The sequence below is a fragment of the Suricata suricatta genome, chromosome 7 (assembly GCF_006229205.1).
Source record: "Suricata suricatta isolate VVHF042 chromosome 7, meerkat_22Aug2017_6uvM2_HiC, whole genome shotgun sequence".
Taxonomy (NCBI): domain Eukaryota; kingdom Metazoa; phylum Chordata; class Mammalia; order Carnivora; family Herpestidae; genus Suricata; species Suricata suricatta.
In genome coordinates, this window is record NC_043706.1 from 115845085 (window position 1) to 115870495 (window position 25411).

General features: G+C 40.2%; 1 protein-coding gene across 6 annotated transcripts in view; it reads left to right on the plus strand.

Annotated features, from left to right (window-relative positions):
* The first annotated feature begins 1089 nt into the window (after positions 1-1089).
* Positions 1090-25411, plus strand: part of TBPL1 (TATA-box binding protein like 1) — a 34809-nt gene continuing 10487 nt past the window's right edge. Inside the window, exons 1-4 of one of the 6 annotated variants that reach the window (XM_029943481.1) lie at positions 1885-2195; positions 8351-8433; positions 9006-9812; positions 16040-16127. The gene's annotated coding sequence lies outside the window, so the exon portion shown is untranslated. Of the gene's footprint in view, positions 1257-1884; positions 2196-8350; positions 8434-9005; positions 9813-16039; positions 16128-25411 lie in introns of those variants that run through there. The other 5 variants (XM_029943483.1, XM_029943482.1, XM_029943479.1 and 2 more) reach the window with 5 other exon arrangements.

The window sequence follows — 25411 nt, forward strand, 5'->3', positions numbered from 1 at the left end:
CACCATTGCTGTGAAATTGACTTTTCAGCAGTGGCACTAATCAGTGGGTTACTGCCTTTCTCTTGCCATTTCCTTGGTAAAGCAGACCATGTCACACTATAGCTTAAAACCCATCACTTCCTCTAGCACTTCGAAGAAAATCCAAACTCCCTTCTAGGTCTACAAGGCACTGAAAGTTTAAGGCCTGACTTTTCTCCAATTTCATCTCATGTTGCTCTTGCCCTTGATTTGACCAGGAATGTTCCATCCATGCTAATGTTCCAGCATAGCAAATTATTACCCTATCTTGTTCCCTCTGTCAAGAACACTCTATGAACATCCTTTCCACTCCCATAGCTTCCAGTTAACAGCTGAAATGTTACCTCCTAAAAGTCATCTCCCCAGTAGGACACAGACATGACCTTCCAGTCAAGCCTCGTTTATTTTCTTCACTTATACCTAACATAAGCGATGATTATTTAATGAAATTCGAAAATTAGTACAAAAATCGAAACAAAATGGAAATTCCATAAATCTACAGTTTCTAAATGCTCAGATATTTTTTGAATACCAGAGTAGGAAGCAAAAAAGATCAAGGGCTGTCTTTAGAGACCCAATAGATGATTAAAAAAAAAAAACCCAAATGGTTGCATACTCCCCAATCCCCTGAAGTCAGCCCTCGCCTTCATTCTCAAACAGTATGGTGGCATTATAATTTTCCTCTACAATTCACACCAATCAGAGGCCAGGTACCCATGACCCCGCCTTGTGGCCTCTTATTAAATCAGAGCTGCCCGTCAGCCCCTTCAGTGTCCAGAGGCTTCTGGCTGCAGCTGAGCTCGGGAACAGAGGCCCGTGCCTGCCTGAAGAGTGGGACTCCGGGGGCGCCGCGGGGTTCTGAGCCGCCTGGCTCAACCCCAGGCCGTTATTCCAGTCTCGCTCCCGCCAGCAGCGCCTCTCTGCCCTCCCCCACCCCCTCCCCGAGCTCATCCGGCCCCAGCGCAGCCGTTCAAACTGGCGAGTGTGCGCCTCTCGGGTCCCCGGATTCCAGGGCTTCTTGAGCGCAGAGCCGTGTAAGAGTCTCAGACCCCAGGCGCCCAGCTTTCGAGTGATCGCCGTCCGACGCCCGTTGTTGGCCCGAGCCATCGCTTCTCTGCTGGGCGTCGCAGCCCTAGCCTGCGGCCCCCGGTCCATCCTTCCAGGATCTGGCTGCGCCGCGTAAAAGCCCCGAAATGCCCGGGCTCCCAGGCGGAGTTCTGACCGCAAACCCAAATTGAGTAAGGAATAGGGGAGGGAGAGATGACAGAAGTGTGCCCTAAGCTCCCCCCGCTCCCTCTCCCTACCAACCCATCCATCCATCCACCCACCCATCGATCTGTCCATCTATTCTTCCGCTATCATCTCCTGTCGCTGTAATTTAGAACTAGAATTAGAATTCCTTAATGAGAGGTTTATCAGGATGTCGTAAATTAACGCGTTTAACTGACAGAGAAAATAGGACTTTTTCAGACAGAAAATGTCTCAGAAAATAAATTTACTTGAGCACTAGTTTTGTTAATTACGTTAAACGATGGACCTTTAAGTTGATCGAGCTAACGAGAGAGTTCGAAGGTTTTGACAAAAAATTAAAGTCCATTTATACTTTACTGTATGCCAGGAATTACGTACTCGTGTTTAGGGATCAGCTAAAAAGGTACAAAGGTCACGCGGTTTTTTTCAAAATCTTTTTAGGCGGTCCTCCAGCAAAAGAAGTCTAGCCCAATGGCAATCCCTGCCCCCAACACCCGGACGCCGCCCAGCCCGGGAGCGGGAGGGGCCTACCTCGGGACCAGGAAAAAGGAAGCGAAAGTGGGGAAAGGGGCGGGGGAAAGTGACGGGAGCAGTGAGAGCCGGAAGTAAGTGGCTAGCGAGGAGTCCAGGGGCGCCCTGTCCGGCGGCGCTCTAGCCCCCGCGCACTGTCTCTATGTTCCTCCTGCGTCTGGTCTATTTATTGTCGCGGGGAAGAAGCGGCCGCCCAGTACCCGGAACAACAAAGCACGAAAGACGGAGCCCGAGCCTCGGGGGCTCCTAGCAACGGGTCGGGGTGGGAGTTCCATGGAGACTGGGGAGCGCGCCCGCCTCATCATCATCCTTGTCCTCCAGCTTATCCTTCGCGTCCGACGTAACCGGCAGCAGCGCTGCTGCCGCGTTCTCTGCCGCCGCCCCCTCTTCCCACGGTAATCCCGTAGGCGACCCTGGGCGGGGGGAGCGCGGGCGCCCGGGCGGCCTGAGCGCCCGGTGCCGAGCATCTGGGCGCCGGGGCTGGCGTGTGCGAGCCGGGCCGTACGGCTGGTGGGGTGTGCGGGGGCGGACGACCGGAGGAGAGGAACTAAGGTGGGAGGAATTGGTCCGGGGGGCGAGGGAGGGTCTACTTCTTAGGCGGACGGGGTGCTATTTGGGGAGCTCATCAGGGATAACGGCGTGGGGGCGGGGCGTCCCTGCCTGTGAGCGTTATCGAGCGGGGTGTAGCCTAAGAAAAAGAGGTGTTTTATTTTCCCTGTTGGCCACCCCTGGGAAAGACAGAAGGGAGATTCCCCGTCTGTTTCTGTGAAGCCCTCGCACAGGAGAAGCCGAATCGTGCAAAGATGCTAGGGGTCCATTGCTTCCCAGAAAACTTCCAGCGGCCTCTGCCGCGGCGGGAAGGCTACCGGATAGCACCTTCCCTGTTTACTGGTGCGGGCAATGCCCACAGCCCCGCTTTATCATTATTATTATTATTATTATCCAAATTAGGTTTGATGAAGAAGGGTCCTGAACTGAGGAAGATAAAATGAATTGTGGGTAAAGCTAAGCGAGGATGAAAATTGGGATAAGCGCTTAATGATAGCCATCAAGAGCCCTAAAAGTAAATTTAATTGGGAACGATGGCTTTTAAGACCCCTTCGGCCGAGATGTGCATCTGCGGGCTCTGTCAGCGTGCTCAATGCAATAAGACTCGGACTGCAGCCAGTCCACATCTGTGAGCTCCCTGGCTGCGTCTGTCACCTGCAGTTGCAAAGCGACACTGGCAGTTCACCAGCGTGGGCTTGTGTATGTAGGGTTAAGAGAGTGTCTTAAAATTGGCTCCAGGTAAAAAAAAAAAAAAAAAAAAAAAGAGAGAGAGAGAGAGAGTGAGAAACAAGCTTGGTATGATTTTTGTGTGACGAACCAATTACAGAATCCCTGAGAAAATTGAAGAGAAATATAAGAAGGAAAAAAAATTTAGCTGTTGGAGCATAAATCTGCTGTCTCTTAAAGTTTGAGAAAATGGCAGTCCATTCAAATGGAGAAAGGACTTTTATTACTATCCGGCTTAAACATTTATTCGCAGTTTGATACGTCCAGTTAAATATTTAGCAGCTTATATGATCTCCCTGTGCTTTACGTCACTATTTAGTGGTTTTATACTTTCCCAAATCATTCCAGGTCAGTAAATGAGGTTTCCCTATCGTGTACTGAAATGGCCATATATACCTTATAGAGAATATCATGTTTGTGTCCAATGAGAATAAAGCTCTTTATATGAAGTTGAGGATTAACAATGAAAATAAAACTGGTGAATCACAGAAGCAATTTTGTCAACCATAGCTTCTGTTTGTCTCCTTTTTTCTTTCTTTTTTTTTTTTTTTTTTTTTGGCTAAACTGGCTTGTTTAAAATAAATTTTTTTTAATGTTTATTTTTGAGAGAGAGAAAGAGCATTAGTGGGGGAAGGGCAGAAAGAGAAGAAGACACAGAATCTGAAGTAGGCTCCAGGATCTGAGCTCCTGAGCTGTCAGCACAGAGCTTGGTGTGGGGCCTGAACCCACAAACCATGAGATCATGACCTGAGTTGAAGTTGGATACTTAACAGACAGAGACACACAGGTGCCCCTAAGCTGGCTTGTTTTAAACAAAATGTATCATCCTTATCCTCAGCCCCCTCTTTTCATACTCTTTGCCTTCATGATCAGAAACTGTAAGGGTCTGCTAATAAGTGGTCTTCATTGGTTGACTGTTGCCAGAGTAGAGTTTTTAAACTCAGGCATTTTCATGGAATTGAGGTTCAGTATCCCTTGTTAAAGATATTTCATGGATGTGCAAAGAGGTGGGCAGTTAACCTTTAATGGAAAGTATGAACATTGGGAAACTTAAAATTCCATTTTAAGATGCTAAGAAGGAAAACATGATACTGTCACCTTTAGGTTAATCAATCGAGGATTGTTTAATATATTCATAAAGCTGTTCTTCTCTGAAGGGTACCCTGCGGGGGTGGGTGACCATACTTGAAGTTGTTGGATGTTGAGTCCCAAGATTTCCATAGTGCACATGAGACTTTGTGAATTTGGGGGTCAAGCCCTAGCTTCCAGCGTTCAGTAACAATCCAATTTCTGTATTCCTGTTCTCTATGACGTTCCCAGTGTTTGGTGGTGTTTTAGTTCCTATCCTTATTTAATCATGTAACAATCTAAATGATTTTTTTGCCCTGTTTGTGTTGTTTATTTTTACTGAGTTTTCAGTGTATGTCCTTGGCCTATATATCCTTTTCATTAACACTACTTCATTGTATTTACCTTCTGTATCTCTCCCCTTTATTTGTAGACTCGTCGTGGTCATGTCAGATGTTCTGTAGTCATTCTGTTTGTGCAGTACAACAGGTTAAGAGCCTGGTGCTGGGATTGTATTGAAATAAGGCATGTAAAAAATATTGTCACTTTTCAGAATTAGAAGGTGTTTTACAAGTTCAAGTGGTACTACAATAATTGTAGACACAGTCACTTTTTTAAAGGTTGAAAGTATTATAGAGCTTACTGTGTGTTTATAATTGAGCCTCAGATTTTCATAATTTTTAATTCTAAAAAACTTGATGTCAGTCTTTTCTGATCACTTTGCATCTGAGTATATAACTGAAATTACATTTTGCCAAGTTTGAGGGAACAACTTAAGTGATTCCCACAAATTTTTCTTAATGTGGAAAATTTTGATATCAAAACCTTTGTGGATATATGGTATACTCCCCTCTTTATCAGTGGTTTTGCTTCCTGTGGGTTCAGTTACCCCCGGTCACCAGGGGCTGGAAACCGAGGATCCTCCTTCTGAGGTACGATCAGAATGTCAGTAGTAGCTTAATATTAAGGTCTTAGTGCCTACCTCATTCACCTCATTTCATCTCAACATATATGTATTTTATCATCTCACATCACAAAAAGAAGGGTGAGTATAGTACGAAAAGATATTTTGAGAAAGAGCACAGCATGTAACTTTTCTTTTAGTATATTGTTATACTTGTTCTGTTTTATTACTGTTGTTCATCTCTTACTGTGTCTTATTTATAAATTAAGCTTTATCATAGGTATGTATGCACAGAGAAAGACATAGTATATATAGGGTTTGGTATTACCTGCAGCTTCAGGCATCCCCTAGGAGCCTTGGAACATACACTCCATCGATGAGGGGAGCTACTATATACATGTATAGAGTGTGCAGAATTTGCTCTGAAGTAGAACAAATACATACGAAGTAGGCGACTGAATATTTTTGGAGAATGTGATTTCTTATCATGGATGTGGCACATCATTTAAAATAAATATTGTATAATCTAGTTAAATGGGTATCAGCATTGTTTTTAGGCAAAGGAAGCCTGTAATAATCTGCTGATTGATTTCCTTCTGTTGCATCATTGACCACATGATGAGCTTATTGTTGCTTTGAAAAATAAAATTTTAAATGATTCTAGAAGAATTTATAGTAGAGTGTTTCCCTGGCGTCTTTAACGGAAGACCTGTAGTGCTTTGAAAATTTAGCTGTGTTGTGACCTTTGGATTAAAAAGTATGGATTTTCTGAAATGTACACTCAAATTGGTTAGACCTTTGGTACGCCTAATGCCACATCAAGTATATAAAGCTGAATGAAAGGTGTTTCTCTTCAGGTGCTTTTTGTGCACTTGCAGACCTCCATGAGTACCAAAACCTGACACACACATTTGTATTTTAAATCCTTTGTTGCATCTTGCCTGGTGCTGTTGGTGTGCAGATTTCATCATGCCTGATAAATTAGGAGTTCCTGGAGGATCAGGACTACGAGTTGCCGTCCTAGTGTATGTTAATGTCATGCAGGTGTGTGTACACATTTTGAAGATTAACATGTTAATAAAAGGGCATATTTATTTTCTTTGACTTCAGAGAGTAATATGGTAGATGAGGGGAACCTTTAGTTATCTAATTAGTAATCTAATTCTTTTTTTTTTTTAATGCTTTTTATTTTTGAGAGACAGAGAGAGACAGTGCGAGCAGGGGAGGGACAGAGAGAGAGGGAGACACAGAATCCGAAACAGGCTCCAGGCTCTGAGCTAGCTGTCAGCACAGAGCCCGATGCGGGGCTCGAACCCACGAACCGTGAGATCCGACCTGAGCCGAAGCCGGACGCTTAACCGACTGAGCCACCCAGGCGCCCCAATAATCTAATTCTTGATGCCTACAATTTCAGTTTTTTAATACTAGATGCAGATTATAAGCAGCAAAAATTCTCTAACATGATTGGGGCTTTTTATTTTTTTTTAAAACCAATTCAAACAATAAAAATAATGATTTACTGCCTTGAGTAGCTCCAGCATTTGCTCCCATGAAGACCATATTGGGAAATTTCGAAAGGGTGAAAGTATATGCATATTTGAGTTCTTTCCAGGCCATGTATACAAATTTGACTTTCGTGATACAACCTTTTGTTAAGAAGAAAGATAGGGAGTGTGTGTGTTTGTGTAGTTGTGGAGAAGCCAAGATTCCAGAAATATGTCATTAGTGAAAAAGAATCCGTTTGTATCAGAAATTATATTCATCTGGTCTTGTGACTGGTGATAAAATTTAAAATGTGGCTTCAATGGTTTGTTTTGTATGGGAGACCTACTGCTAGGGAATCCCGTTACATGTAGAGCACACTAACTAAAGCGAATTCTGGGATGGGTAAGATGGGCCTTCATGCAGGAATCAGTAATGAAACTGTTTAAAATTTCACCAAAAAATTGTAGCACAAAAACTTGGCTGGCCACTGCAAGCATGCAGTACTCATTCATCAAGCAAGAGTGCTGAAAATCACATTGTGTGTTGAAGACACTTCTCTTAGGACATGTGTGGATGATGACTCTCAGTGTTTTAATTGTATTTACCACCATAGAGATCTGCTTATAGACATTGGTCCATGGTATGCTTTTGGTTGGTTTTTTTTTAATGTTTATTTTTGAGTGAGCGAGAGCGAGCAAGCGAGCACGACCAGGGAAGGGGCAGAGAAAGAGAGGGAGACATTGAATCCGAAGTAGGCTTTGAGCTGTCAGCACCGAGCCTGATGCGGGGCTTGAACCTACAGACTGTGAGATCGTGACTGGAGCTGAAGTTGGATGCTTAACCGACTGAGCCACCCAGGCGCCCCAGTTTTTGGTTTTTAACTCGATGAGAACTCATAAAATTTTAAAAGAAGTAGAAATTTGTATATAAAGAATCAGGTGCTAACCTTCTTTTGTTGATAAATTACATGTATTTTCATTGTGAGGCAGAACTGATATTGACTAAAATCAGTTCTGTTTTCTTAAGATTAGTGTTAATATAGCACTTAAGAGTATTGGAATCAGGATACAGGGTGTCTGTGTTCAGCACAGTGACCATGCAGCTTTTTGATGATAATGGCCTTAGCAAGTTATTTCACCGCCTTGATTCCCCAGTTTTTTCAACTGCAGTATGGGGTTAATACTAGGACTACCCTTTAGGGTTGCTGTGAGAATTAAGTGAAAAGCATTTGGAACAACGCTCAGCATAGTTAGGTGAAAAAATACTAGCTGGTGCTGAGAGCGGTGGTACTAGGCAGCACGTTAAAGGTGAACCAGCTGTATATACTTTTTATCTTTCGGATGGAGGCTTTCTGTTAAAGCACTGAAATTCTTGATGTGTGTGTGAATCCTGACTGTTAAACTCATCCCTGCTGTTAGGTTCTGGGGGGAGGGCAGCACTTTTGTTTTAGTTTTGAATTATCACACAGGCGTCTGGTTATCACTTAATGGCAGATGGAGTAAGTAAAAAGAGACATCTCCGTTTCTTGGGAAAGGAAGGCCAACAAAGCCTGATCTGGCACCAAGTTGCAGCTATTGAAATGCTATTACCCTGTGGACTTGACCGCTTGTTTTGCTGTGTGGTGCTTCTGAATAAAAGCAATAGACCCTGATAGTTTTGTTAGCAGAATTCCTCATTCTGTAGAGGATACTATTTTTGCTTGTATAACCTTAAATGGTGATAAATTTGAAACTTGTTGGTGTCTTTGTCAGGCCATTGAACTTGCGTTTTCTGTTATCACTATAAATGTTCTACATTGTAGCTTTCTTGTAATTTTAGAAGTAGCTGAGACTGCTGCTCTGCTCCAGTAATTCCAGTGACTCAAGAATGGCCGCATAGAATTGGAAAATTATTTGTTTATGGTAAGGCTAACCCCAGATACCGAGGCTTACCTAATCAGGGGCATAGCTTGATAATTGTAGCTTTGTTTAGGCTATTATTAAAATGGTTAACTTTTTTTTTAAATGGTTAACTTGTTAAAGTTAAGTACAAATGTTTTAGTTTTGTTACAATAAGAACATTTGAAACTGCTGACTAGAAAATAAATGTTTCTGCTTAAATACAGTGAATTGCAAACTGTTCTTTCCTATTTTGGCTAATATCCAGGTCTTGGTTGTTAGTTGAAATAATATTTTTATAGAAGGTATGTTACAGAAGTTTATATAAAACATGCTCTTAAAAATATGTTTTGCTTTAAATGTACAGGAGTAGAGTTTTATAACCCTTCCATATTGTGCTGTTTTGTTTTAGTTGGTTTTTATACCATTTCTCCCCTAAGAAGATTGGCATATACACTTGTATTTAGAGATGTGGCTTTTGTTTTCCTGTTTAAACAGAGTGAAGTTTCATTGATGTTCTTGATTTAGTTGAGTAATCATTTCATTGACTAGAATGATTTCGTACTGATATAGTATTGTTAACATTATTCCTATAGCCATCATGGACTCTGGATCTGAAAAATCCTGCGATAAGCAAAGAAACGATCGTGGCCCTTTCACCGATATCTATATCCATACAGATAGAGATATATAGATTATACATACACACCCCCCTATATCCTTTAATTTTAGGCACTCTAAGGACTATAGTGGGAGATTTTTACAAAAACGGGTCTCCCATGTGTTGATATTGTCTAGAATAAAAGCCCGTTTTGAAATAAAGGCCTAACACATTGTTAATGTTCCCTGGTGTTCTTTCCACACTTGTGGAAGGACAGGTGTTGCTGACCTCGAGATATAAAGATGATACGGCTAATGTGTAGTCTCAGAGTACAAATGTGAGGGCGAGAATTTGGCTTTTGACTCTGGTCACCGTTCATAGACCCATCGTTGTTTAAACCTCAGCTAAGGTTCATGGTAAACCTGAACCTTCGGCGGAATAAGAACCATCCCAGTCCTTTTCATTTGCTGCAGAGCCTCTTTCGAGACGCAGAGCCTTTTATTTTTCTAACCAGCGTCTGGCCGCAGTGAGCGTCTTGGCTCTCTCCAGTTACTTGTGTGCATGTGTCACCTGGTGAAGTTGTGGTCAGCACCCTTTAATTGGAAGGGGTGACCATATCCCAGGATCTCGGCTGGGGGCAGCAGGGTAGGGTAGAGGTGGATGGCCCAGCCATCTTGAAGGCATTGTCACTGGTTCGTGAGACCTTCCTCACAAACTTCATATGCTAATCTCAAAGGTACACTAGATTTCTTAACCCAGTTCTCTGCTCCTTTTCTGGTGATGGTGGAAGCCCTAAAGCGAGGTATGTGACACAGTGGAACAGTTTTTAACTGATAAAGACGCGAATAACACTTTCATCGTCTCAGCAGCATACTGCTAGTGTAAATCCTTAGGTTAGTAAAGCTGGGAAAACCTTTGGCTGGCCAGGGATCTTGAAAATTCGGCTTCTGTGCACCGCCCAGTACCACGTGGATAATTGTTTAATTTGTGTGTCTATTAAGAACGTGTGCCTTTTAATTTACTCTTCCTAGGCCTTTTGTTTGGGGCCAATTAAATTGGAAGAGTTTCAAATGTCTGAAGCTACATTCTTAATTTGTCTTATGTTACCATCCTCACTCTCACTTTGTAAAGAGAGGAATGATGGCTTTATTATCATACCCCTGTAATTGAGCGATTGGTATGCTGTAAGTGGCTGGCCTGTTAGCTAGTCTATGACCAGCTACCATAGAATGAACTTCAGATAGGGATGATTTAGGACTCCTGGACTCTTGGAGTTAAAATGGAGAATGTAACCCTTACGAGAAAGGAAAGGGAATATATACATAAAAAATGTTGAGGTACTATATGTGTCTTTAAAATAAAAGAAAATAATTAAAATAATTCTTTCCGTCAGAAACATATTTCTGTATTTGTAAAAGCTCCTGAAACACAATTGCCCGTCAGGATTTGGGGGTCTAAATTGAAACCAATAATAACTTGTTAGGTGTCTGAAGGAACATAGGCAGAATAGACCAGCAAGCTAAGTAAGGGCTCTAACACGATGCTGTTAGAGAACTTGAGTGGTTTGGGCTACTAAGATTCTTATTTGTTAGAGTGAAAAATGTCTGCCCTTCCTACATATTCCCCAACCCCACAGTTCTTTTTTTCAGTTGTTCTTAAAGTATTCCTTTAATTTAGCACCTATTTGTGGAGTGGCTGACCAAGTGCCAGCCAAGCCAGATTCTAAAGACACACATTTATATTCAACAGTTCTTTTCAGGGCATGTGGTGCCTAGAATGTAGCACACAGTTGTCTGGTAGACAGTACCTTTGCAGTACCCTCTGCTCGGAGAACACCTCTCTCGGTGTTCATGACCAGCTCCTTCTTAGTCCTGCAAGGTCTCCTTTTAAGAATAATTTTTCATCTCTGAGGAACTTAAGAGGCCTGCCTGCATTATTCCTCCTAGAGTTTCTTTTGTGTCATCTTATTCCCTTCACAACGTAGATCACATTCTCTTAATTATTTTAATTGCTTACCTGTTCATTGTCCGATTCTTCCCCTGGAATACAGCTGCCATGGAGGTTCCTTATCTGACCATTTTGTTCTGAGCCATATTCCCAGTGTCTAGCTACCGTGCTTGGTTCATATCAGTTGTGTATTCAATCAATCCAGTTATAAGTAAGTCTCTGTTAGTTGAAGCAACGAGGAAAGGGCATCCTAGGCAAATCGAAAATTAAGAAAAGGTCTGCTGCTGCAGGAGAAATAGTAAATAGTTGAAATTGTTAAGGTGCATTGGAAGTGGAAGATTAGGTTACCAAAGGTAAATTGGAGACTTGAAGCTCACTGCACTCCAAGCCAAGCAAGTTAGATTCCATTCGTCAGTGCAAGAGAGCCAAGAGACTTCTTTAAGCAGGGGTGTGGCACAAGTGGATAGCTTATTTGGTAGACGGGCTAGATTGGGGGGGCTGCAAGCGAAGTTACATTAGAAGGCTGTAGCCATAAGGACATGTGAAAGCCTAAAATAAAATGTTGATGCTTCCGATGCAGAAAAGAAGTAAGGTGAAAAGTTAACTGGGTATAAGCAAAAGAGCAGAGCTGAAGGATGATTCTGGAAGTTCTGATGAAGGTGTGTGGGTGTTGGAGGATGGCTCCATCAACTGAAACTAAGAATTAAGAGACCACAGGTATTTCTGAGGGGATTAATTAATTTGGGGTATGTTGGTTTAATGTAATGAACATGCCAAGCCGCCAGTGAGATCTATGGATTCAGCTCTGTGACAGGTTAGGACTGAAGTAGGAGTCATAAACTCATCCAGAGCAGTTGAAGCCTGGAATCTTATAAAAGAAAAGGATTTGTGGCAGTGGCTTATAACCTTCAGGGATCTTAAATTTGTTGAGAATATGAAAATCAGATGGCCTCAGGTACACATCCAAATTTGTGTGTACACAATTTCAAGGGGGTCCCAACCTCTGGAACCTGTTGTTGAGCTTTTCAGGGACTGTCCTGGATTTCAGTTAAGAACTTCCAATTTGCGGAGCAGAGAATATTTGAGACGGGAGGAGAACGGAGGAAAATTGCCTCAGAAGCCAAAAATAAGGGGTGGTGAGGGAGAATTTTGAGAATCAGGAGTGCCCAGTACTTTATGCTCTGGAGAGGTAGGTCCATTAGGAAGGAGTTTCAACTGTGACATCAGATTCGGCAGTGAGCTGCTCATTCGTAAACATTTCACACCATGCGGAGGCACAGGGCAGAGCGTGAAAGTTTCATGCATGACTCAGGTTAAGGAAACAATGCCTGGTAAACAGAGTGCAGAAGTCTTGATGTTCTCTGATGATAAACAGGCCTGATAGGAGAATAGAGCCCATTTTAAGGACCTGCGGAAAGGGAAATTCCATTATTTTGATGACCTATTGTGGCATTGCAGCCCCGTGGTTCTCAACTGGCTGCCCATTAGAAACAACTTGGAAATGTTTTTAAAAATTAGGCCCCTATGAAGGTTAGTTAATCAATATCTCTGGGGGTTGAGGCTTTTTGTAGTAATTGTTTTGTTTTATCTTTTACTTAGTAGTTAAGAACTAGTGTTGCAGTCAGAAAACTTCATTATCATTCTTGACATGTTCTATGAAAGAATGCTTTCTTTTGCTTGTATGTCTATTCAGTTTACTGTTGTGCTATTTTAAAATATTGTTAGTCTTTCTCACAGCCCTTAATTTCCAGTTTAAAAAATGTTATGGCTTTCTTCTACTCTTCAGCCACGTCCTCCATACTTACTGTTTTTGAGTGACTCAGCCCTCAGTCGATTAAAGATTTAACAGTTCTGAGTAAAATAGGACATTCTTAATGATGCTTACATATGGAAAGATATTCATTCTGTAATCCTGTTTGCTTTTATTTAAGTATGTTACTTTTTTACTAAATAGTAAAAGCCATATTTTACCTAGAAAAGTTTGACCTCTGTATTACTATTTTCCAACTAGCTAATTTAACTCATAATTCTACCGTCCTTTTCTTAAAATGGCAGCCATGCAGGACACAGACCTTAAACAGGTAGTCTACACTAGAGCGCACATTTTGTACGAAGGGTAAGCCCGTAAGAGCAGTTGGAAGGAAACCATCAAAATAGAACATTTCTCATGTTGTATTTCTACCTCGGGGGTGCTTTCTCTTGATTAAATTCTTGGTGAGCTATCTGTATTCAAGTTTGAACCCTGCATTCAGACCTCTGACATAAAAGTCAGAATACAGAGAACTTTAAACTTTATGGGTGTCAACCCTGACACCAACCAGAAAGTGAAAAGGGGGTTGTTCACCTTATTAGCCATCTAGTGAGTTAATATTTATACTACCAAGAAAATTATAATCTTCTTAAAATTATGTGCTTTTATTAGCTTACTAACAGCTAATGGCTTAATTAGTTTCACAAATTGTGGTTACCTATGAGTAAATTAGGACAAATACCAAGATTCTCTGTAATGTGACGGACTTAACTAGTTTTTGAAATGATGGCTCACAATATGGGAAAATACAGACGTGTGAGACTGGGGAGAAAAACCTATGCCTTACACTTGAAATGAACAGAGTAGATTTACACTTTAAGTGAAACGAACACGATATGCAGGTTTGTTGCAGTTTAGTTTCCAAATCTGTTGTACCTCTGATTTTCCTGTGTTTACAGGTACCTAGCTAATCAAAAGTTAGCAAAGTATACATTTTGTAATATGTTATAGACTTGACCAGATTCTTTTTCCCTCTCTCCTCCTGTTCCCCTTATCCCCTGACCCCAATGTCCCCTTCCCCACAAAAAAACTACACAATCAACACTTGGTTTGAAATGGTTTTGTTATTATTGGGAATTTTTTTTTAATCACTGTTACATTTATTTTTTAAAATACTAAATAGACACGTTAAAGTTCTTTATTTTTGCCCCTTGCCTTTTCTATTTCCTTTTTTCTTTTTTTCTTTTTCTTTTTTAAAGTTTATTTTCAGAGAGCAAGCAAGAGCCGGGGAGGGGCAGAGAAAGAGGGAGGGAGCGAGAATCCCAAGCAGGCTCTACATGGTCAGTGCAGAGCCTAGCTTGGCTCCAGCTCACAAACCACAAGGTCATGACCTGAACCGAAATTAAGAGCTGGACACTTAACTGACTGAACCACTCAGGCATCCCCCAACCCTTTTTTTTTTTAAATTATATAGAGAGAGTGTAGGGGAGAGGGGTGGAAGAAGAGAGATAAAATCTTAATGGAGCCTGACATGGGGCTCAATCCCATGACCCTGGGCTCATGACCTGAGCTGAAATCAAGAGTCCAGTGCTCAACTGACTGAACCACCCAGGTGCCCCCTATCTCTTGCTTTTGTTTTCTAAACCTTGAGGACCACAACAGATAACTGGAATTCTTTTCCAGTTTGGGATATTTCTATATTCATGGAAGATAAAGAAAGGAGATAATAATAGTAACAATGAGAATTGCTAAGTTTGAATGCTTACCAAGTGTAAGTCCTACACTGTTTCACACGAAATTTCAATTTTTGCAACACTCTGTGATGGATACTATTACCTGTCTTATGTTATAGATGAAGACATTTAGGCACAAAGGCCTTAAATATCTTACCTAGGGGCACACAGCTGGTAAATGGTAGAGTCTTGATTTAACCCAAGTGATGTCTTCCAGAGTCTGAGCTCTTCAACTTGTGTGTGTGTGTGTGTGTGTGTATGCACATACTGCTTTTTAATCTCAAGCTAACAGTTAAGCTCTTCCAGACATTTTGTTGAGTGTGTTTAGTGTCTTGGGAACTATGCTAAGACTTGGGTATAAAAATAAGTAAGATTTGATCATGCGCTTGAGGAGTTGATTGTCTACCAGGGAGACATAAATAAGTACGAAATTTCACCATAGTGTGGGGGAAATCCTGTAGTAGTGGTTTGCATAGCAACATGGTAATGGGACTCAAGAGTAGGGATACCCTGGTTCAGTCCTAGGGATTAGATGTCTCAGTTCCTTTGATTTCTTTTACCCACCCTGGTTTTAATTACCTTCTTTCCGAGGGTTTCAGATTTTTACCTCTAAGCTAGACCTGTCCCGAGTGATGGACTCTTGTCTGATTGTCTGCTCTGTACCTCCCTATGGATGTACCATAAATTCCTTTAAATCAACATTTCCCAAACAGAACATTTTACCCCTCCTCATCCCATCTCCTCCGCAACCTGCTCTCCTTCCAGTGTTTCTGTGAAGAGTATGTGAAACCACAAACCTGGAGTCATCCTCCATCTCCCTTTCCCTCTTTCCTGTGTCAACCACAGAGCTCTGCTCACTCATCTTCTAAAACTGTCACTCTTCTGTTGACTTCTTTCCATCTTCATCCATCCTGGTCTCCGCTGCTGCCCTCTCACCAGGCCTGCTACACTAGACTCTGACTGAGTTTCCTGCTCATTCTTATCCAGCCCATTCTCCCATTACAGAAGTGCCAGTGATATATTTTTAAAAAGCAAATACTCCGGGGTCATTTCTTCTCTCTTAGTTTATTGCTCTTGGGATGAATGTGAGAATGTGGAAATCCTTAGCGTAGCCTGGAAGGTGTGACCCCTCTGTGCCTGGTCTTGCGCTGCTCTTTCCACTCTGTGCTGGTCCCTCTTCAGGTCTGAATGGTTTGTACTCTTAGCTCACCTGAGAGCTGAGAACACCTGCTGTTCCCTCTATCAGGTCTTCTCAGGCCTGGATCCCCACCCCTTAGCATGAGGCCTAATGCTTAGATTTCCAGCTCACTGATAACAGAATTGAATGAAGGGGATGCTGAGCTATAGAACAAATAGGGAGTGAGCCAGGTGAAGAATTCTAGCAGAAGGAATAGCATAAGCAGACAAACGATTAGTATTCTTTAACGTATAAGAACTTGTATAAAGCAGTAAGAAATCTCAGAAGGAAAATGAACAAAGGATTGGAGACTGTTAACAGAATAAATAAAAGTGGCAGTACTTTAAAAGTTTCCCTTTGTTAGTATTCAAGGAATTTCACTTGCATCAGTTAATTCAGGATTGGTTTTTCTTGTCTTTCAGATTGTCAAAGACCTTTTCAGAATACTTTATTGATGAGATATGAGAGAATATACATGTGATCGCCGTCTTCTTTAATAAGCAGATAAATGTAAGGATTCAGCTATCTAAAAACACATGCCTTTAGAAGCATAGGGGGAAAAACCTTAGTAATTATCACTGTGGTAGGACTATGGGTGACTTGTTTTTCTTTGAGTATTTTGTATGTAATTGGGAAATGACATGCTATCTTCCTTAAAAATCCTGCGTTAAGACCATTTATTTGAAATACTAAGAAATCTGTCCAAAGTAAATCTTACTCTTCATAAGGAATTGATATACTTGATTTCTCATCTTTGGAGTGTGAATCCCCAAATTTCAAGTTACATTCAGCAAAATACACTTTTTTTCTTGTTATCCACAATAATACATTTGTTAATGTTAACATCGACTAATATGGCATTAATTGGGCACATTATGATTTGGGAGGTGCTTATTAATTTCACAAACCAATCATGTGATGAGTAAATGGTATTGTGTGCATTTTACAAATAAGCGTAGGAACAGTTCAGAGCCAGAGCCTGCCCGTGCTCACATAGCTTCCACTAGGATCCAAGCTCTCTTGCTTTATTTCTGAGGGAGAGAGGCGGGTGGGGGGGGAAAGAAAGAGAGAGAGAAAACCTCTGCTCAAGCACTGGGGAGGGGTAGAAGGAGAGAGAGAATCTTAAGCAAGCTGCCTGCTCAGCATGGAGCCGGACACGGGGCTTGATCTCAAAACCTTAAGATCATGACCTGAGCTGAAATCAAGAGTTGGAGGCTTAACCAGCTGAGCCACCCAGGTGCCCCAAAGCTCTTTTACTTTGTAGAAAGCTTTTAGTACATGATGAAATAGTGAAATTCTTAAGTAGGCTACTGTTTAAACATTATTAATGTGAGGTGGATATTTATGTATTCTTAAATTGTGAAATTTAAATTGTTAGTTTTTTTTAACTGGAACTTTTTCATTGAGTATAAACCATTGACTTGCCTTTCATTAAGCACACATTCAGAAATTCGTCATTTTAAATTAAATTTTCCTCCATTATCTTTTAGGCACCATTACAAATATTTTTACTGAAGGAAACATAAAAATTCTCCTTACTATGTTTTTTAAATAGATAGTTGCTGGCAAACCCCCCCCCCATTGTTAATTTCCATAAAAAACAGTATTTTTGTAGTTTTCTTAATACAGATGTAAAAAATTGTAACAGTTCATTTTGATGCAAGTTATTTACATGAATGCTACCTGCATACTAGTCATCAGAATTGGTATTTAGACTGAGTCATAGATAGTAAGTGGAGGCACAAGTAACGAAGATACTTGAACTTTCCGTTTAACTTAACGTAATAATGGTTTGTATATCAAGTACTTTTTCTTTATACTTAAATACTTATTGAATGTTTTATGTAATATGGGTGGCATAATACATAATTCTTCCCTTTGGAAAGTACGGGGTTTTTCAGGCCAGGTATACTGTTAGTAAAATTTTCTGTCTGTGGCTAGAATGCAAAAATACCAACCCTAAAGATGGGTCCCAGAAGTGTAAGCTCGCTGTGCATAAGATGACAGAATGACGGAATGTCACCTTGCCGCATGGGTAAAGGTTTGCAGCTTCGTCCACGTGCCTTTGGTATTGCCCTATAGTGCTGCCAACCTCCCCCGTTTACTGCCCCTTTGAACATAAATGCATGTGGAAGGCAGAGTGGGAAGTTGAGAATTGAGATGTTAATTTAACTAAATGAACACGGTAGCTCTAGAATTGAAATAAAAATTTAGTGTATAATGTCTGAGTTTGTCTATAGCATATCTTCATCTCAGATGTTAGAATCTGGGGTTTTAGAATTAGATGGGACCTTAGAAGCCATCTAGTCTCATCTTCTACTCAATTGAAGACTCTTTCTATAACATTCTTGACTGTTGGTTGATTCTCTAGCCACGCTCCCCCCACCCCCTTTTTTCCCACTTCTTCAACACTTCTCTTCTGTGGAGTCCCCTGCTTTGGGTGGTATTTGTTTACTGGTGTGGCGTCCTGACATCTGCTACCATGCACCTTTAACTGGTTCTGTCAGTTTCCTGGTTATTCAGATATTTGAGAACAACTGTATCTTTTCTTTCCTGTGCTAAATGTCCTGAGACTTCCCTCACACACTATTTTTATATCTCATACCATCCTACTTCCCTCTGGATATCTGGTTGTCATTGCCCTCCTTGGATAATAATGTTTGGATATTCTAGATATTTTGGTAGCAGAAAAGGCTGTTACTTCCTTTCCTGTAGGTACTCCTATCTAACGTAGGTTTTGTTGGTTTGTTTTTTTAAGTAATATAATTACAAGTTCATGTTGTCTTAGTATGACCTAGTGTGAGTCTTCTCTTTTAAACACTTTAAAATTATTGTGGAGAGGCGCCTGGGTGGCTCAGTTGGTTAAGCATCCAACTTTGGCTCAGGTCATGATCTGACCTGGGTTCGAGCCCTGTGTGAAGCTCTGTGTGAACAGTTCAGAGCCTGGAGCCTGCTTTGGATACTGTGTTTTTTTTCTCTCTCTTTCCCTCCCCTGTTTGTACTCTGTCTCTCTCAAAGATAAATAAACATGAAAAAAATTTTGTTGTGAAAATTTTCAGAGAGAATTATAGGGAGAATAGTATAATGAATAACTCATCCAGATATCTATCACCTACGTTTAACAGTTGTTAAGACATGAAACAGTAACGTGACATTTTTTGTCCTAAAATACATCTACTGTCCATATCTATTCTCTATGCCCAGAATAAATGGTCCAAATTTGTTTGGTTCCTGTAGCAAGACTCCAACATCACAGAGTCATCTGAAACAATCCAAATCTATTTGTTACTGAGGTCAGATAATGAAAAATACTTGTATTCTAACGTAAATTATAAACATGACGTGCCTCTCTGGATATTTTGGTATGCATCTCTAAAAAATAAGTGTATTTGGCTATGTAACCACTCTATCATCGCCCATAACGAAGTGAACAGTAATTCCTCAATATATGTATCGCTCAGATCCATACTGATGTCCCTCAGATATTTCCTACCACTGGTTTGTTCAAATCAGTGTTCAATCAGGGACCATGACAAACATGCTTTATTTATTTTAGTAAAAATGTGGGCTTTAAAATTAACCAGTGTTACATTTTTATTGATATTACCTCATTGGGGTAGCCCAGGAATTAACAGACTTTTTTTTTCCCCTTAAGGACCAGATGGTAACTATTTTAGACTTGTGGGTCATTTGATTTTTGTCGTAACTGCTCAACTGTGTAACACAGTCATTAGGTAACCCTTGAGCATGGAGTGTTCCAATTAAACTTTTTTTTTTTACAAAATAGCCACTGGCCCATTGTATAATTTGCTGAGCCCTGCCTAACCTTTATTTCCATTTTTTCCCCATCTATTAATGTGGCTTCTCAAGGCTTGCATCAGTTCATTAAATAATATTATTTGGTTATAAAATTCAACTACCTGTGAATCCATCAGATAGTAATAGCTACCATTTAATTAATGGATGCTGTATGCTGTATGGACATAGATAACCGTATTTAATCCATAAAAGCACCTTGGGGTGTGTGTGTGTGTGTGCGCGCGCGTGTGTGTGCATGCGTGCGCGTGCGTGGGCACGCAGTGATTCCACCAATTTCCAGAGGAGAAAACCAAGAAGTAAGGTTTTTCCTGTTCTATTAAACAGATATGAAAAAACGTCATCCTTTTAAAAGGCAAAATGTTAGCTTGGTTACAGACGTGTGTTGAGATCCTGTCAAGTTGTCTGTTGGAATCGGAACACAAAATGTCTGTTTCCTAATGTGCTCTTTTGAGAGCTTTATAAAGAATATGAGGTTATTTTGGATGGCATGTCTCACTTGTGGAAAAGAACAATCACCAGGAGACCATGAGGGTTCACGTTGTTTGCAAATTGGTCTGTATCCAGCCTTCCCTTACTTTTGCCATTTCTCAAATCATGGATGGTGATTTTGTGGGTAAAGTGTTGGAGGCCTCTCTGTGTCCTCGGATGCAACTTGAAGTAACGAGGTTCTACTTTTCTGTATTCTGTTTATTTAGTTTTGTCTTCTGGCCTTTTATCAGGTTTTAGGGGTATTTTTGCCTTGTTTTTATGAAGAGTGTTTATTGTGCCCTTTCAGTTTCAATATCTTTCCTGGTGTGGAAAGTATAAAAGGTAGTACAGGCATTATTGGTTTTACTGCACTTCACAGATACCACATTTTTTGGCAAATGGAAGGTTTGTGACACCCTTGCACCAAGCAAATCTATTGGCACCGTCTTTCCAACACTTAGATAATTCTCTCAGTGTTTCAGACTTACCATCATTACCGTATTTGTTGTGTTGATCAGGGATCTTTGCTGTAACTTTGTAGTTGTTTTGGGGCACCACCAAATGCACCCATGTAAGACGGCAGACTTAAGAAGTATCGGGTGTGTCTGACTGCTCCACCCCTGGTCGCTCCCCCTGTCTCTGTCCATGGGCCCCCTATGCCCTGAAACACAACAGTATTGAAATTAGGTCAGTTTGTAGCCCTATGGTGACCTTTAAGTGTTCAAGTGAAAGAAGAATTAAATCAAAGCCAGATATGATTACGCTTAGTGTCAAAAGCTGCGAGAGGCCAAAAGCTAGGTCTCGTTTAGGTAAGTTGTGACTGCAAAGGAAAATTTCTTGAAGGAAAGTAAGAGTGCTACTCCAGTAAACACACTAATGGTAAGAAAGTGAAACAGCTTTATTGCTGAAATAAATTGTGGTGGTCTGGATAGAAGGGCAAACCAGCCCCAACATTCTCCTAAACCAGAGCCTAACTCCCTGCAGTTCTGTGAAGGCTGAGAAAGGTGAAGCTGGAGAAGAGAGTTTGAAGCTCACAGAGGTTGGTTCATGGTGCTTAAGGACAGAAGGCATTTCCATAACCTAAAAGTGCAGGATGGAGCAGCAAGTTCTCCAGAAGATCTAGCTAAGGTAATGAAGGTGGTTACAACCAAACAACAGATTTTAAATACATACAAAATAGCTTTAGATTGCAATGAAATGCTATTTAAGGCTTTCATAGCTAGAGAGGAGAAGTCGGTGCTGGCTTCAAAGGATAGGCTGACTCTCCTGTCGCAGCCTAATGCAGCTGGTGACGTTCAGTTGAAGCCAGTGCTCACTTACTATCCCAAAAGTCTTAGGACCTTTAAGAATTATGCTGAATCTGCTCTGCCTGTGCTCTACAAACGGAACAGTAAAGTTTGGATGAAAGCACATCTATTTGCAACATGCTTTTACTGAACATTTTAAACCCACTCTTGAGATCTCAGAAAATGATTCTTTTCAAATACTACTGCTCACCGACAGTGTGCCTGGTCACCCAAGAGCTCTGATGGAGATGGACAATGAAAGTGTTGTTTTTATGCTTGCTACTACAACATCCATTCTGTAGCCCATGGATCAAGGAGTCATGTCAACTTTCAAGTCTTGTTATTTAAGAAATACATTTCTATAAGGCTGTGTAGCTGCCACAGCTAGTGATTCCTCTGATGGATCTGGGAAGAGTACATTGAAAACCTTCTGTAACGTATTCACCGTTCTAGATGCCATTAAGAACATTTATAATTCATGGAAAGAGGTCAAAATACCAACATGAAGAGAAGTTTGGAGGAAGCTGGTTTCAACCCTCATGGATGAACTTCGTGGGCTCAGTACTAAAGTGGAGGAAGTCACTGCAGGTGTGGTGGAAACAGCAGGAGAACTAGAAGTGGAGCCTGAAGGTGGGCCTGGATTGCTGCCATCTCATGGTCAAACATGATGGATGAGGAGTTGCTTCTTATGGGTGAGCAAAGAAGGTGGTTTCTTGAGATGGAATTTACTGGTGAAGATGCTGTGAAGATTATTGAAGTGAACTACAGAATTTAGAATATTGCATAGATTTAGCTGATAGCACAGTAGGTTTAACGGACTGAGAGAACTGACTCGAATTTTGAAAGAAGTTCTACAGTGGCTAAAATGCTATCAAACAGCATCACTTACTATAGAGAAATTGTTCGTGAAAGGAAGATCTAATCCATGTGTCAACCTTTATTGTCTTAAAGAAATTGGCGCATTCACCCCAATCTTCTCACCCCAACTGCTTCACTCTGATCAGTCAGCACCCATCAACATGGAGGCAGGACCCTCCACCAGCAAAAAGATTGACTTGCTGAAAGCTCAAATGATGGCCAGCATTTTTTTTTTTTTAGCAATAAAGTACTTTTTAAATAAGGTATATACATTGATTTTTTTAAGACGTAATGCTGTTGTATAATTAATAGACTATAGTATGGTGTAAGCATAACTTTAGTATGCACTGAGAAACCAGAACATTTATTTGAGTTGCTTTCTTATGGTGGTCTGGAACCAAACCTACTACAACACTACCTTCAAGGTACACCTGTAGTCTTTGATGAAATTTGTCTTAAACGCCAGGAGGTGGCGGTGTTTTCCAAGTAATGCTTTAAGGTTGCAGTTTGTGAGGGTTACTGAAGTAGTGTTTTTGAATACCATTGAAAAGTCAGAGAACCTGATGTGAGGAAGAAGCTACTTCAACTTCTGTGATGCAGTTTTTTCTAAGACTATTTAAAATTTTTTATTGAGATACAATTGACATGTAACATGTTTCAGGTATACAACGTAATGATTTAGTATATGTATGAATTACATAATAATCACCATACTATGTCATTAGCATCTATCACCACACATAGTTACAAATTTTCTTGTGATGAGATCTACTCTCAGCAGCATATGCATCATTTGGTAGCACTAACTCTAGGCACCAAGCTGTACGTTATGTCCCCAGGACTTATAACTGGAAGTCTGTACTTCTAGCCACGATTGTAATGCAGTTAATAAAAGGCTGGAAACATGATACTTCCTGAAGTTAGGGCAGATGCAGTTTTGAAATATGCTTTTTATTAGGAGGAAATATTTGACAAATCATAGAAGGCATTTACTTGAAACACAGGACAAAACACCTGATGAAATCGTACCTGAATGGTAGGCCTTGTGCAGTGAGAAAGTCATTGATAATTATATTTAAAACAAAATAGAATGAACTGTACTTTTCATGTATATGTTGTTTTTCTCTAATATAGATGTTATTTTTCTATTCTGTACAAAAAATTGAAGAAAATAATTTTTTAATATTCCCATATGAAAAAACTATTGGACTCTTGTAGATTTCAAAACTTTGAGTTGAATTTTTCTTTTATTTCTCTCATGTTTGTTTTTTTAGTTGTATTATTTTATTTTACCATTTCCTTTCTTACATATCGTGGTTGTCATTTACTTGATTTCTTCGATCGAATGCTTAAGTATATACTTGATTTTTTGGGTTGAATGCTCAAGTCGTTTATAGTTTTCTTTTTTATGGCCAAGGAGCGTTCCGCCGTGTATATATACCACATCTTGTTATCCAGTCACCCATCAGTGGACATTTCGGTCACTTCCGGATCTTGGCTGTTGTAAATACTGCTGTGACGGCCACAGGGGCGCATGTATCTTTTCAGATTCACGTGTTCCCTCTCTTCAGATGAGTGTCCAGAAGTGGAATTGTGGGATCATAACTGTACCAAGTTACAGCACCACTAATAGTTTTTCTCCACATCCTCACCAACATTTATTATCTTTTGTCTTCTTGTTAACAATCATTCTACACATGTGCAGTGATCCCTCACTGTGGTTTTGATTCGCTTCTCCCTGATGATTGGTGATGCTGAGTATCTTTTCGTGTGCCTGTTGGCTGTCTGTATGTCTTCTTTGGAAAAATGTCATATCTGATCCTCTGCCCACTTTTTAATCAGATTGTTTGTTGTTTTTGCCGAGTTATAATGGATCTTTATAGTTCTGGATATTTACATCTTATGGAATATATGATTTGCAGCTATTTTCTCATATTTAGTAGGTTGCCTTTTCATTTCGTTTGCTGTGCAGAAGCTTTTTAGTTTGATGTACCTCTTGTTTTTACTTTTGTTGCCTTTGCTTTTATAGTTAGATCCAGAAATCCAATGCAAAGACTGGTATCAAGGAGCTTACCACCTGTTTTCTTCTAGTTTATAGTTCCAGGTTTTACATTCAAGTTTTCAATCCATTTTGTGTTAATTTTTGTGTATGGTGTAAAATCGTAGTGTAGTTTTATTCTTTTGAACGTGGCTGTCCAGTTTTCCCAGCACTACTTATTGAAGAGACCATATTTTCCCCATTGTATATGCTTGCCTCCTTATTGATAAATCAATTGACTGTATATAGATGGGTTTATTTCCGAGCTCTCTGTTCTGGTCTCTATTACTATAGCTTTGTAATACAGTTTGAAATCTTTGTAATACAGTTTGAAATCGGAGTCCAGCTTTGATCTTCCTCAGAATTCCTTTTGTGGTTCCATACAAATCTTAGAAGTGTTTTTTCTATTTCTGTGGCAAATACCATTGGAATTTTGATAGGGATTGCATTGAATCTCTAGATGCTTTGAGTAGTATGGACATTTTAACTATGAATTGTTTCAAGCCACGAGCATGCAATATACATTTATTTGTTTTTCATTTTCTTTCACCAGTGTCTCACAGCTTTCAGTGTACAGGTCTTTCACCTCCTTGTTTAAATTTATTCCTAGGTATTTTGTCCTTCTTGATGCAATTATAAATTGAGTCTTTATAATTTCTCTTTCTGATACTTGTTAGTGAATAGAAACAACAGATTTTATGTATTGATTTTGTACTTTGCAACATTACCGAATTCATTTCTTAGTTTTTAACAGTGTTTTGGTGGAGTCTTTAGGGTTTTCTATATATATAAAATCATGCCATCCACAAAAAGTGACAGTTTTACTTTTTTCCTTTCGAATTTGGATGTATTTTGTTTTTCTTCTCTAATTGCTCTGGCTAGGATTTCCAATACTGTGTTGAATACAAGTGTTGAAAGTGGGCATCCTTGACTTACTCCTGATCGCCGAGGAAAAGTGTTAAGCTTTTCACCATGGAGTATGATGTTAGCTGTGGGTTGAATCTTTATTAATATCAAGCACTGATTTCTTGTTTTACAAGATAGCTAAATTGATTGCAAGTGAGTTGTTTGTAATGCTTCAAAAATGTCAAGTCTTTCATGTAGGATACCTCTTTCTTTTTTAAGTACTGACTTCATATTCTGTTCTTGGTATAAAACCTATTAAAGCAATAGTATTTTCTGAGGCTGCTTGCCAGGTTATAGTCATCTAAAATATGAACATTGTTATAGTTCCTATAGTATCCTAAGTTATAGGATGAACTCATCTTTAGAGTTTAAGTTGCTAAAGTATAGACACAATTGTGTTAATTTCAAGGCTTCTTTTC